The sequence below is a fragment of the Macrobrachium nipponense genome, chromosome 1, assembly GCF_015104395.2.
Source record: "Macrobrachium nipponense isolate FS-2020 chromosome 1, ASM1510439v2, whole genome shotgun sequence".
NCBI classification, from domain to species: Eukaryota; Metazoa; Arthropoda; class Malacostraca; order Decapoda; family Palaemonidae; genus Macrobrachium; species Macrobrachium nipponense.
In genome coordinates, this window is record NC_087200.1 from 40666952 (window position 1) to 40681951 (window position 15000).

Here is a 15000-nt window from a genome sequence, read left to right on the forward strand (position 1 = left end):
ATACACTGAGTATACCGTGACAGACGGCTTTTAACCGCAGTATTCAGTTCCTTTTTTCCTGGCTTTCGATTTTTGGAAACGTTTGAATTCTTGCAGAATATAGCTAATACCCTTAATGTATTATTCATAGGTAATATAATCTAGCTCTCAAGTATATGAAAAAAATAGTTTTGTATTGGAAATGAATACCCAACTTTGAATTTTACATACTGCTAATAGCAAGAGGGTAAAATTGTGAAGTTACTTGAATGCCATGTAACAAGTGAATTGTTGATTTTGTTTGCTATAGGAAAAAGAATATGGAAAATGAATTCAGATGAAGGTATAATATCAAAGGTCACATTCTTCCCTGAAAAATTAATTTTCTTTGCTATCTCTCGAAAATATTCAATTTAAAGAACATAAGAAACATGAAATGGTAAGATTAATTGTCAACAAATTAGGTAAGTTTCTAGAAACAAGGATGATTAAAATGATTTTGCCTCACAAATGAGCGTTAGAAACTACAGAACATGCTGAGACAATTCTTTGAAATAATCAACAGCAAAAAAGAATATCTTAAAGTTATTATAAATTTGTAATAATGGTTTTGATTATTTACAGGTAATTGTCCAATAGGCAGTCGTTGCAGCCACATTCACCAGTTCTTTTCCATACTATCAAGTCTCAGCTACTTCTTATAATGATCTTATTCTCACGGCTATTATATCTTTTTAATACTGTAAAGGATGAATTTTCCATTTTTCTCGCACTTCATTTTCTTTAAGGCAACGTTGTATCAAGAGCAGTTTTAGTGCAAGAGTTATTAAAAACGTTGAAGGTAATAGTTTTTTCAATAAAAGTACGGATGGAGCGAAATGTTTCAGTAAGTATCTATGAATTTGTAAATCTTGACTGGGTTGCTTTGGCTATGTCCTAAAATTCAAGAGTTAAGTGCCTTTAAAATCTGTCTTTGGATATGGAATTTTTCTTTATCAAATGAAATATATTGGCAAAAAACGATGACTAAAGCTTCCTGAAATACATTGTAGTAAATATTTGTCATTCCTAAAGATTGCGATGATTCTATAGTACGGTGCACTTTTTCGAGGACGACAACACACACACACACACACACACACACACACACACACACACACACATATATATATATATATATATATATATATATATATATATATATATATATATATATATATATATATATGTATATATATATATGTGTGCTTTGCCTTTGGAGCAGTTTTCCTTGCATGTATATTTCGTTGAATTCAATGGATTTTTGGTTGTTGATCAACTTCTTATTAATTTGACAATATTTTCTAAACCTTCTACATTCTTCGAAATTCAGTTGATGGAAAAATAAATGAAGATTAAATGTTTGTTCCATTTACTGATAAACACAAAACCACAGCTGTTCCATCACTCGTTAAGACCTCTTCAGAATGTATAATCTGGACATTGCTGTCGTTGATTAAGCTGGCTTTTGCCAGCACGGGCTCATGCTCATAGAGCAGCCCGTAAAAAATGTGGACATTTATTGTTTTAGATTAAGCTGACCTTATGCCAGCAGGGGCTCTTGCTCATAGAGCAGCCTGTAATGATCATAGCGTCCTGTTGTTTTGATACAGTGTGCGGACGGATATGTAGCGTCCAAAACAATAATACCATAGTATTTCTTAGGCGCTGTTTGGCTCTCGATTTCAAGGTGGGTCTGGCGCCAAGTGGAGCAGTGAAAATTAGTCGAAGAATTAAAAAGACACCTCTCCCTGAATTTCACCGTAGAATTCAGTAGAGAGAAAACAATTCCTCTCCTTGACTTCTACGGGCTGCTGTGTGAGCAAGAGCCCGTGCTGCCATAAAGCCAGCTTAAACGAGAACAACATCTCTTAGACATCCTCATTACACAAAGAAGGGCAAATGTTCGACATCTACACAAAAACTACAAACGCGGGGCGGTGTCATAACGCACGTGGTGGATCCCAACACGGTCTAGGCCCTTATTCTACTATATACCTTGGGTCTAGCTATGCCTAGACCGTGGTTCCCAACAGCTTAAAAGTGATGGGTAGTGGACGCCTACATTAAATGATCTATAACCCACTGCATTGCTTCACATGGCGCGAGACCCACCTTGAAAATGAGAGTCAAACAGCTTGTGACAAATAAAATGGCTTTCAAAATAAACTGATCGAATAAGTAACAAGAAAAATCGGACAGTTCTACACCAACGAAACCAGAAAGCCAGGTGATAGATTCGAGGAGGAGAAAGAGGGCAATCCCGAGGTCAGAATCATTATTTCCGGTGCGAGGACAAAAATTGTGGTGGTGCTGCAACACTTCGTGGAGTTTCGCTTTTTAATGAACAAGGTGACTCGATATCTAGAGGAAAGGCACATAATCATGCACCGCTTGCTGGGAGAAAAGAAGTACTACAATCTATTGCAGAACTTAAAGGCCAGGCTAAGACTTCAAATGCAACACCAGCGGCAATTATACAAGGAACTAGACAGAAAGTAGATATAAACTATGGTTCTGAAATGCCATCTGCATCAGCGATGAGGCAAACTATCCATCGTATACGTAAAAAAGAATTTCCAGTGGAAGCAGAATCTGCCATAGATCTGGTAATCCCGAATAAGTTACAGGTTGCCCATACAGGAGAGAGAAACTTCCTTTTGTTTGATATAAAAACCGAGAGTGAGGGTTTGGAAGCAGAAATCGAGGAGGAAAAGGTAAAGGAAAGAATCATAGCTTTGGCAGTGAAAATAATTTACAAAGATTAGCCGACTCAAATATCTGGTTCCTGGATGGAACATTTAAGACTTGCCCTCGACAATTCTATCAGATATACACTATCCATTACATATTCCACGGGCAAACTTTCCCAGCTGTATATGCGTTGTTGCCTGGGAAAACTACACAAATATATTCATCAATGCTAGAACATTTACTTTCAGTTGCCGAAGCAAAAGGAATTCAATAATTCCTACAGTAGATTTTGAATTACCTTGCATCATCAAAGCTCTCCAAGAAAAATTTCCCGATGCTACAATCACCGGATGCTTATTTCACCTGTGCCAAAGTATATACCGAAGTATTCAAAAGCATAACCTTGTTGATGCTTACAAAAATTATGGAAATTTAGCTTTAAGCTTACGAAAATTGGCTGCCCTAGCATTTTTACGGCCTGATGAAATCCATGATGCGTATTTAAGTATCTCAAATGACATTCCAGATGAAGCTGAGCCAGTCTATAAATATTTTGGAGAGACTTATGTGCTGGGAGGCGTATAATTCCACGAAGAGGAAGAGGTAGGCCAAGACAAAATCATGTACGTCATCCTCCACGACTTGATCCTACTATATGGAGCATTCATCACTTGCAACGATACAATCTTCCAAGAACAAATAATTGTGTAGAAGCTTGGCACAGGAGATTTGAAACAGTAGTTGAGCGTTACCATTTGGGGGTATACTCAATGATTAGGGACTTTACGAAAGAAGATCATCGCACAGAACAAGAGGTACAACGTCTAACATCAGGCATTACTCCGATTAAGAAGAAAGAACAAATCCAAAGAGAGAATAAACTCGCAACAGTATTAAGTAGACAGGGACAAGTCTCTTTGAACGAATACGTCAAGGGAATTGGTCACAATTTACTCTTAGGTACAAGTAATGGGGCTAGCAAATTAGAGGAAGACACTGATGAAGATTGAAAACAATAATTTGATTTTAATATTTTGTTTACAAAAATATGTTAATATTTAAAGCAATTTTATGTGTAAATTTTTTTCGCATGCCATGATTAAAATTGTTTTTGTTATTTTATGTTCAGAAAAGAAATAGATATTTTAATCACAGAGCAAAAGAAATGAATATTTAACCACTGAACCTGTTTTAGTACCCCATGCATTCCAATAATCTAGTGTTAAAAAACGTAATTTTGTCCAAAAAGAAATGAATATTTTAATCACAAAACAAAAGAAATTTTGTCACTCTTATGTTATGTCACTCTTCTGATCTGTCACTTTTCTGAGCGGCTCCCATATATATATATATATATATATATATATATATATATATATATATATATATATATATATATATATATATGTTTATGTATATATATATATATATATATATATATATATATATATATATATATATGTAGTTAGGTTTTGACAGTATGTTAATATCATTACTTCTGAAACAAGGTTGTATGATAAACTGCCCTTTTCTACTTTTGTGTGCTGAGGCGAGGTGACGTTTGTCCCTCCTGGTTTCTCCAAGGTTAGTCAGGTTTTGGATAGTAGACCGTCTGGTTCTTGACAACACTGTCGAGAACGCAGATGCAGCAGTAGGGAATCGCCTTGCTGATGGTAAGGTGATGGCCTTGATGATTGGCAAGATGATCTTCATGTCTTTTTCGGTGTGATTGGAGCAGTTGGAAGTCAACTTTGGCGAGGAACGGGTGAACGACCTGTTTACTTTGGCAGGAGAATGTGTTCTTCTGTTGTGTGTCTATGACTTCGTCAGTAGTAACAAGAAGCTACACAGACGGTAAAAGACTGTCCTCACTATTTGGTGAATTATTCTATGTTGAGGAGGTGTTCCTGTTTTGATAACGAAATGTTATCTTTTTTATAATTCGACCGATTGTTTTGGATTTCTACTGTGTTAACTGGCTCTATTGTGAATGTGAAGTTGCCCATTGATTGATTAATTTATGATAACACTTATTATGATTATGATTGAATCTTTATTCCATTATTATAGAGGATGAGCAAGTGTATGGCTCCTAAGTTTGTATTATCGTTATTATATTATTGGTGAGAGCATGTGTATAGCTCTAATGATGAATTGCTTAACTACTTTTTCATATATTTTACGATATTGTTACTACTAGTGTTTAAGGTATTTATATTGTTATATCGGTTTATTCTGCTATCAGATTATTAGGTGATAATTACTGCAATGCATTTAAAGTGTTTAGAATTGCAGTTAAAGTACTAATTTATAACTTTGTGTTTGGGAGTTTACTTTGCTGTTAAGTATGTTTTCATTTTACGCTCAACTGAGTGTTTTTCGTAATGTTAATATGTCTTTGTTCTGTCCAAAACCTGTACCCGTTGTAAATATGTATATAATTTATTGCAATGAACTAGGTTTAAGGTACCTTGGTAATTTCATTTACTCCTGCCTCCTTAGTTTTTGGCTGTCCATCACTCCAATCCAGTCCCATTCTAATGAACCTGATCGCCACATGGAAAAGTGACCATAACAATATATATATATATATATATATATATATATAATATATATATATATATATATATATATATATATATATATATATATATATATATATATATATATATATATATACATACACGAACACATTATACTAGATATATATATATATATATTATATTATATTATTATGCATATTATTTATTATTATAGCATATTACTGAAATATGGCGATGACTGTTGGTGATATTGTATGCATGTTTTTTTTATATTACAAAAGCAAGTATTTGTTATAATACACACACACACACACACACACACACACACACACATATATATATATATATATATATATATATATATATATATGTATATATATATATATATATATATATATATATATATATATATATATATGTGTGTGTGTGTGTGTGTGTGTGTGTGTGTGTGTATATTAACAAATACTTGCTTTTGAATATATAAAAAAAAACATGCATACAATATCACCAACAGTCATCGCCATATTTCAGTAATAAAATAATAATAATAATTAATAATAATAATAATATAATAATAATAATAATAATAATAATAATAATAATAATAATAATAATAATGATAATCTTTATTTCAGATCAGGGCCACTGCATGGAATATACGAAGTATAGGCAATAAAATAAACACAATTAGATACGCGAGATAAAAGGATGAAAATAGTAATCGGTTATATGCAAACGGTAACAATAGGGTTAATAATAATAACAATAATTGCAATAATATTCAGATAATATTAAACATGAGAAAAATTACAATGATGAAGAAATTTCTTTTCAGTAACAGACTTTATGTGAGTTACAGACTTCCAGTTTAGAATGCAATAAGTAGAACGGTCTGACATTTGATTTAACTCTGAAGATCAATCTGGAATTAAAAAATTCGGCCTCTCTTTCCAACCTCGAAATACTCCAGAATTGAGAACGAGTGAAATGTGGAATCGTAAACTCTTTTTAAAACGCGTTTCCAGATCAACTCCAGATACCCGCATACCCCCGGCATATGGGTCACTGGAAAGAGAAACTGAAGCCGCGTCAAAATTTCGACCTCTGACACCGGCGGAACAAAGAAAGTGATATTGCATGACAGCAAGCATTTGCATGGTCATGATTAGCCCACTGGAGACGTCATGATGGCCAGAAAAAAAAAATAATAAAGACAAGAAAATAAAACAGATCACGGAAAATAGACCAAAGCCTAATTTTTCCTTGACCAAAAAACATCGCCGTCCTCTGCGAGAGAGTTACGGATGATTATCAGACTCTCTCTCTCTCTCTCTCTCTCTCTCTATTAGGAAATTATGCACTTCTTTTTATTCTAGGTTGATTTCAATTGTTGTTCATCTGTATCAAAGTTAACTCTCTCTCTCTCTCTCTCTCTCTCTCTCTCTCTCTCTCATTACGAAATTACGAAATTATACACTTCTTTTTATGCTCGTTTAAGTCGGAGTTTTGTTCATTATATCTATACCAATTCTCCCTCCCTCGCTCCCTCACACCTCTCCACCTTTCTCTCTCTCCACTATTACGAAATTATGCACTCTCTTATTTCCCGTTATGTTCATCTATATTATCAGTTATCTCTCCATTCCTCTCTCACTTTATTGCTGTGAAATTATACAATTGGCTCTCTCCCTCTCCTTTCTTCATATTCATAGAAAACAGAAAGCATTCTTTACAGTGATATTGGAATTTAATAGCACATAAGTTTAATAAATGCATTCTTTACAATTCTTACATTAGTTTAGAAGTAAGAACAATCAGGTGTTAACTCCACCGTTGAAAAAACTAAGCACAAGATAACTACGCATTAACTTTTTATGAACCATCCCATTTATATTACTCCATTTTGCAACCCGCGTTCTAAATGACATATCGCCATCTAAAGCACCGATAAACACAGCCTTTGTGACTCGCTGTAAGTAAGACCATCAAAACATTCCCTCTCCTTCTTCGATCCAGGATGTTCGCCAAGACAACTGAGAACGGCCGACCGCAAGCTGCCATAATTTGGTCACATAATCATTCGGCGAGACTCGAATGCTTCGAGATCGGCTTTGCTTTGTCATGTCACGTAATCCCTTAAGGCCAAATGCTGCCTCTCGATTGACGTTATCGTAAAAGGGGTTTCGAATGCGTCTTGTATTTAATGGACGAATGAAGGCTTTTAGAAAATGTTTAAGCAAATAGAAATCAGTTTTATTCAACCATTTCTTAGAGACGACGGAGAGTTCTAAATATGGCATTGATGCCTTGTGCTTCAAAGGTTATTTATCACAACTTGGCTCTTGAAACGAGAGGCTTTTCTCTTGATTTATTGGACAAGTTTCATTGATAGGTCAATGGCAATTAATCTCTCTCTCTCTCTCTCTCTCTGTGTGTGTGTGTGTGTGTGTGTGTGTGTCTCCATCAGACAGACTCACATGAGTGCATAAATTATCAGTTATAATGGCAACAACTATCACTACAAAGATAAAATTACACTCTATACAGATTTCAAGCTGCAATCCTTAAGTTGAAAGTAAAAAAAAAAAAGAAAAAAAAATCGGTGGCTCTTGGTATCTGTAGCCATGAGAATAAAGTAATTTAAACCAGTATTTACCACTTGTACATCCATTGGTAAATTACATTAAAAATAATTATTGCACCAGCCATCAAACTTTACAGCTGATATATTGCAAAATCTGTAGTGACAGTGATCGAAAAAAAAAATCAAATCCTTTATCTTACGTACGCTTACTTTCTTACTTAATTCTCATCAAATGAACATCTAAAGGATTTCAAAATTTTAAAGACATCGGTAATAACATACGTTGGCGCTTACCTGTGGAATTCATCTAGTTTTTGGGTGTTTGTACGACGACTTGAAAATTAATTCTTGCGAGAATGGAATGTAAGAGTTTTGTTACTTAGAGGACACTGTTTTGCTTGCATACTTTGTTCTTAGGAAAGTATCACACTTTCATATTCTACACTGTGGCCATAAATTACCATGTAAAAGAAAAGTTAACTAGTTTTTACGTGTTAAGAAGCTGTCAGTCACGTGCGGGGTTATATTTTCAAAAATTGAATTTGAAGGTCAAGACACCGTCGCGTCTCTCCAGACCGAGAAATGTATAAAGACAAATATTTTGTGGTGACACTTCGGTAGGTGTCTTATTATGGAAACTAATAATTAAGGTTGCCTTTCATCAAAGCTTGAGGGCCTAAATTACAAGCATCTCAGTGAAACCTGGAGGCCTAAGGTCTTAAGTAGCATTGCAGTACAAGATCGAGGATGTATTTATCATCTTCTGTTTACCTTTGAAATGGTGTCCTGCCACCATTTCAAAGATGAACAGAAAATGATAAGAACCTAGGCCTTCAGGTTTCAGTGAGATGCTTGTGATTCTTTTATGATAACGATTTTCTTGCCCACATTAACATCGCAGACTTAATGGGCGTTTCTATTCTTGAGACACCTCACAGAAATGATTGGGAAGAGCTTCCAGTAACAGCGAATCGTCAACGCTTTCTGGATTTGTGACTTACGACAGTAATTTAAACGAAATGTGTACATTTATGACCTATGCGTGAAAAGCCTCCGGGCAAGACGTGTAGATTCTTAGTTGTAAATACGACAGACTTAATCTTTGATTTGCTGGCGTGGCAGATGATCCTACGAAAAATAGAATACTGATAATGATCCTCACCGAGAGCAGTATCTAGCAAAAAGTTCAAGAAGATTCGAATGAAGATGATCGTTGCAGCAACAAAGACGCAAATGCCAGATTAAATGTAGTCTTCGTACCGCCCGAATCTGCCTTCTGCTCCACAGATTGCTCCAGTTACGAGCTGCTCAAGGAACTAGAGCCCGTAACAGCACAAGGCTGGTTTAATCAAAAACAACAAAAATAGTTTTAGTTTCGTAGTCCATATAAAGAACCAGTACTACCTGAGAAACATTAATTAAGGCTTAGACCAGTAGCCAGATATGTATAAAACAAAGAAATGTAATGTTTCTCTTTTCTTAAACAATTTGGTGGGACGAAGTCACACTTCATTTCTCAAAACAGATAAGAGAATGGGAAAATAAAAAATCACGCCTCCCATTTGTGTCTCGAAGGGCAGCAAAGGCCCCACGTCTCTAATGAAAAGATCATATGGAAAGCACGACCAGAAATGGAACACGAACCGTGTGAATCTTTTTCTTTCATAGCGACCAAGGTCACACCGTGACGTTCCAGCCAGTCTCGACCACCGACGGCGATGACGTCACGGGATGATCAGGAGCGGGCGGGGTGGGGGAGAGAGAGGAGAGAGAGAGAGAGAGAGAGGCAGTGTCTGCTTGATTGAGCCTGGGAGATCTGTTTGTTGCGTTCCTGATGATGGTGGTGTTGCAATAGTAACTGGAGCGGTTTGAAAAGGAACAGTTTTGTTATTCGAGAAGTGAAGGTGAATGATTTGTATATCTTTTCATGTCCATAATATAGATCTCTTGCTTTCATCTGCATTATCCATGCGCCAAAATAAGGAATTTTTTCTTTTTTTTATTATAATTCAGATTCGAGAATTAATGAAAGAGTAATTACTTTTGCTATGTTACCATTTCAACATCGGCCGATTTATGTGCATAACTATTTCTCGCTTTTTAGTTATACTGCTCTTGCTTCATATTACAATGAAGTGAAAAATCCCTTAATAAAGGAAGGTTTTCATAACAACTGATACAAAAATTAGCCATCATCCTGATTTAAAAACATATACCATACGAATTTTTTTCCCGCTGATAAAAAATAAAAATTGGTTTTATGATCACTTTCAAAGTTCAGAAATTTAATTCATTTGTTACTTGTTGTATTTGTTCTCTAACGTTAAAGAAGTAATGATATTATTATTAAGAATTAAGCCCGTGAATCTATTTGTATTATCAATATTGTTTAACTTTAGTGAAAATATTACTTGTGTTCATGGTTGGAAAAAATATCGGTTTATAAAAAGTGGTTCATGTTTATGCTTCTAAGACAAAAGGGCTTCTTAACTGTTTGACATGAAAGAGCTTTTTAGTTTAACAGGAACAATAAATTGACTACAACGTTCAATTTCATTTTGTTAAATTTAACTTCAGGATAATTAACGGAAATCACAATCGTCGTCATCACCTTTTTTCCATGAAACCTGTTTTTGTCCATCTTGGATTAAGGCACTATTCTTTTAGTAACTAATCCTTAGACTGATCTCATATAGATATTATGTTGGCAGTTGGAAGACAGGGTTTAGGTATTATACAATGAAACAGGGATCCGTCGAATAATGTGATCTGGTGTACAGAAAATTCTCTTTGAAGCTAAGTTAAAATGTAAATTCTTTTAGAGGCAAAACCAGATAAAATATCATTGTAGGAGCTTAATCAAAGTTAAAATTCTTTTAGAAGGTGAACTAAAGTCAACCGCCACTAAACTAGACGGGTTATAAACAGGGTTCTAATCGCTCCCTTCCAGTCACCCCTTCACACACCCCCCCCCCCCCCCCCCCCCGCCCCCTCGAACAGTATGGTAAGATTATAGGGGAAATTGCGTAGACAGGAGCTGAACTGGTTCATTTCAAGATTATCATTAACCGATACAGTTATATAAAAGCTTTTAAGAAATATATATATAAGTGAAAATTAATTCAAGTTCTAAGAAACTGCCTGAGGAGAAAATGTAAGAATTTCCATGACCAATGTTATGTCAGAATATTCAATACTTACCGCTAAATTCAATACTTACCGCTAAATATAATGCAGTTCCGTTTAGCAGAACAGCTGAGCATAAAAGCTTCTTAAAATGACTTGGAAGACATAACGGTTTTCCAGACGAACTATCACACCCTGACCTTCACAGCACGGTGGTCGGTTAATGACCGTTACGGCTACGCTCACTGGAAAATCCATATGCCTGATTTTGTTTTTTCTTTTTGGGGACTTTCTGCGAGGCAAGCAAGCCAACTCATCCACCCAGAAAAATTAAATCCAGTCGAGCTATACGAACACTAGCCTCGGATTCACATACTTCAAAATCGATTAAACTTCAGCCCCAAATTCACAAAGTCTAATTAATTTGGACCCTAGGACCGAAATCGCTAAAATCAAGTTCAACTGCATTTTAGTCCCGAATTCACAACACGGAAACTCTGTTCAACACTAGCCACAATTCACAGAATTCAAATTCAGTTGAACTTAAGCCTCTAATTCAAGAAAGGCAGACTCAGTTGGACTCTAGCCATGAATCAAATTCAGTTGAACTTAAGCTTCTAATTCAAGAAAGGCAGACTCAAATGGACCCTAGCCATGAATCAAATTCAGTTGAACTTAAGCCTCCAATTCAAGAAAGGCAGACTCAGTTAGACCCTAGGCATGAATCAAATTCAGTTGAACTTAAGCCTCAATTCAAGAAAAGGCAGGAACTTCAGTTAGACCCAGGCAGAATCAAATTTCAGTGAAAACTTAAGCCTCCAATTCAAGAAAGGCAGGAACTCAGTTAGAACTACCATGAATCAATTCAGTGAACTTAAGCCTCAATTAATCAAGAGAAAACCCAGGCAGACTTCAGTTTGACCCTAGCATGGATCAAATTCAGTGAACTTAAGCTCCAATTCAAAGAAAGGCCAGACTCGTAGACCCTAGGCATGAATCAAATTCAGTTGAATTAAGCCGCCCAAATTCAAAGAAAGGCAGACCTCAGTTAGGGAACCCTAGGCAGAATTCAAATTCCGTTCAACTTAAGCCCTCCCAATTCAAGAACAAGGCAGACTCAGTTAGACTAAAGGCATGAATCAAAATTCAGTTTGAACTTAGGCCTCCCAATCAAGAAAGGCAGACTCAGTTAGACCCTAGCCATGAACAAATTCAGTTGAACTTAAGCCCTCCAATTCAAGAAAGGCAGGAACTCAGTTAGAACCCTAAAGGACATGATTCAAATTCAGTTGAACTTAAGCCTCCCAATCAAGAAAAGGCAGCAGTTAGACCCTAGGCCATGAATAAATTCAGTGAACTTAAGCCTCCAATTCAAGAAAGGCCAGAACTCAGTTTAGACCCTAAAGGCATGAATTCAAATTCAGGAAATTAAGCCTCCCAATTCAAGAAAGGCCAGACCAGTTAGACCCTAGGCTGAATCAAATTCATTGAACTTAAGCCTCTAATTCAAGAAAGGCAGACTCAGTTGGACTCTAGCCATGAATCAAATTCAGTTGAACTTAAGCTTCTAATTCAAGATAAGGTCAGACTCAACAAATGGACCCCCTAGCCATGAATCAAATTCCACGATATTAAGAACTTAAGCCTCCAATTCAAGAAAGGCAGACTCAGTTAGACCCTAGGCATGAATCAAATTCAGTTGAACTGTGTCCCGAATTCACAAAAATCAAATTCAGCTGGACTCTAGACCCAAATTCACCAACAAAATAAAATGATAAACTAAATAGATAAATAAAAAGATAAGAAAAAAATATAGTAATTCCGACTGACTCCTAATTCCCATTAATCAAATTCACTTGCCTTTAGAACCGAAATTGCATAAATCAAATTCAGTTAGACTCTAGCACCGAATTCCCACTAATCAAATTCACGTGGACTTTAGCCCAGCTTGATTTTAGCCAGAATTCACAAAAGAAACGAATTCAGTCAGACTCTAGCACCTAATTTCCTTTAATCAAATTCAACTGGACTTTAACCCAGTTGTACGCTATCCCCAAATTCACACACAAACGCACACGCACCCACACACATACACACACTCAAAATGAGATTCGGTTAGACTTTAGCTCTGAATTCCCAATAATCAAATTCAGTCGGGTTTTTAGCCCAGTTAAACTTTAGCGCCGAATTCGCAAAATATAAAATTCAGTTACTCTCTAACTCCGGATCCCCATTCATCAAATTCATTTGAGCTTTAGCCCAGTTGAAACTGTAGCCACGAATTCGCAAAAATCAAATTCATTTGAATTTTAGCCCCAAATTCACTGGAGGAAATCGTATTAAAAAAGAATTTTCGTTTAAGGGCTCCATGATACAATTTCCGCATGACCGATCACGGCTCCAGATACGTCAGAGATCCCACTAGATTGGTGGCGAAATTACCTAAGGCAATTATAACATTTTGCGACGATGATAACATTCCAGGTAAATGGTGACTTTGCCACACTTTGGAAAAGAATAGCTATAAATTAGATTTATTGCTTTCTAGCTTTACTGAGATGGAAGTATTCTGTGCCTTTCCCAGCGCACAAATCGTCTAGTTCCCAATAGCTTACAAGACGACCGCAAGAGTTGCACAGGTTTTTAAAATAATATTTATTTCTTTTTTGTATTTTCACATGGCTAAGCATCGTTATATCAGAAGCAGCCTCTCTCTCTCTCTCTCTCTCTCTCTCTCTCTCTCTCTCTCTCTCTCTCTCTCTTTCTCTCTCAGATACATGCAACAAAGGATACACTACAAGGTTTAGCTTAATATACATATAAATTATTATTCTCTTCAAAATAATACTTATTACTATCTTTATTATTATCTATAATTCTACAGCATATTAAATTGTTCAATTTATTTTTAAACTTTTTTTTTCATTATTCTTTTTATAACATCATCTGACAGAGTGAAGAAGAGGTAATTCAGTCTATCCTTTCATACTTTTATATAAGTAAATATCGACGCTTAAGGCGTTTCAAATCATTTAAGTAACAGACAAGTAGGTGAAAAATTAGAATTACGAATAACTGATTCACCTTCATGAAAAGTCACATCAGCGATCGTATAATAGTGATAAATTTCTATTAGAATAAAAATTTGACGATGAGAGAAAATCATTAGCCATGTGAAAATATTCTGCTTTCCAGAAATAGATGTCATTGGAAATAATGTTAGAATATTATTACGACGATTAAAATGACTAAATTGTGACCGTTCAATTGGAGAGAATTATAAAAAAATAAATAAATAAATAACATGGGAGAAGAAAAAAGAAATTGTAAGATTAAAGACCTCATACGACAAAATTAGAACGGAGCTGTAGGCTGAGACAAGGTCTCCGAAGCCACAAAAGATGTCTCTACTGAAGCGAAAATAGAACTTCATTTCTGTTTCTTTCTTGCTCTTTTCTTTTGGCTTATTAACCTGAGCGAGCGATAGACGGGAAAATGCAAAGGTAAATATTGTTGTGTCTCTACATGTTCCTCTTCTCTTATCTTTTTCGAACTCGTTAGGGATTCTTATTTAAGGTCAGTGGTTCTCTTAGCACCAGTTAATCATCGTTAACATTAGGTTTACTCTAGAATTGGAAAGAGAGAATAGCCTTCCTTTCTTAGATGTTTTAATACATAGAGAACCATTTCAATGTAAATTCAGTAGTTATAGGAAACGAACCAACAACTTAACTTGTGTCCATTTTTATTCAGGGCACCATCTTAATATCATAATATCAATTTTTTCGTCTATGATTCTACTAGTATTCCACATTGTCAGTACCCAATATTTGGATTAAGAAATCGAGAACATAAGAAAAAAAAGAAACCGATTTATGTTATCCTTCACATGTATTATATTCCTCCTATAATAAAACCCACAAAAGCTTTACAGTAAAAGTAACATAGAGAAAGAAACTTCTAAGAACATTCTTGCTTACCTTATTTTAGCACTTTAGCAACCATAAAATCATTGTTAAAACATTTTAAGGACAT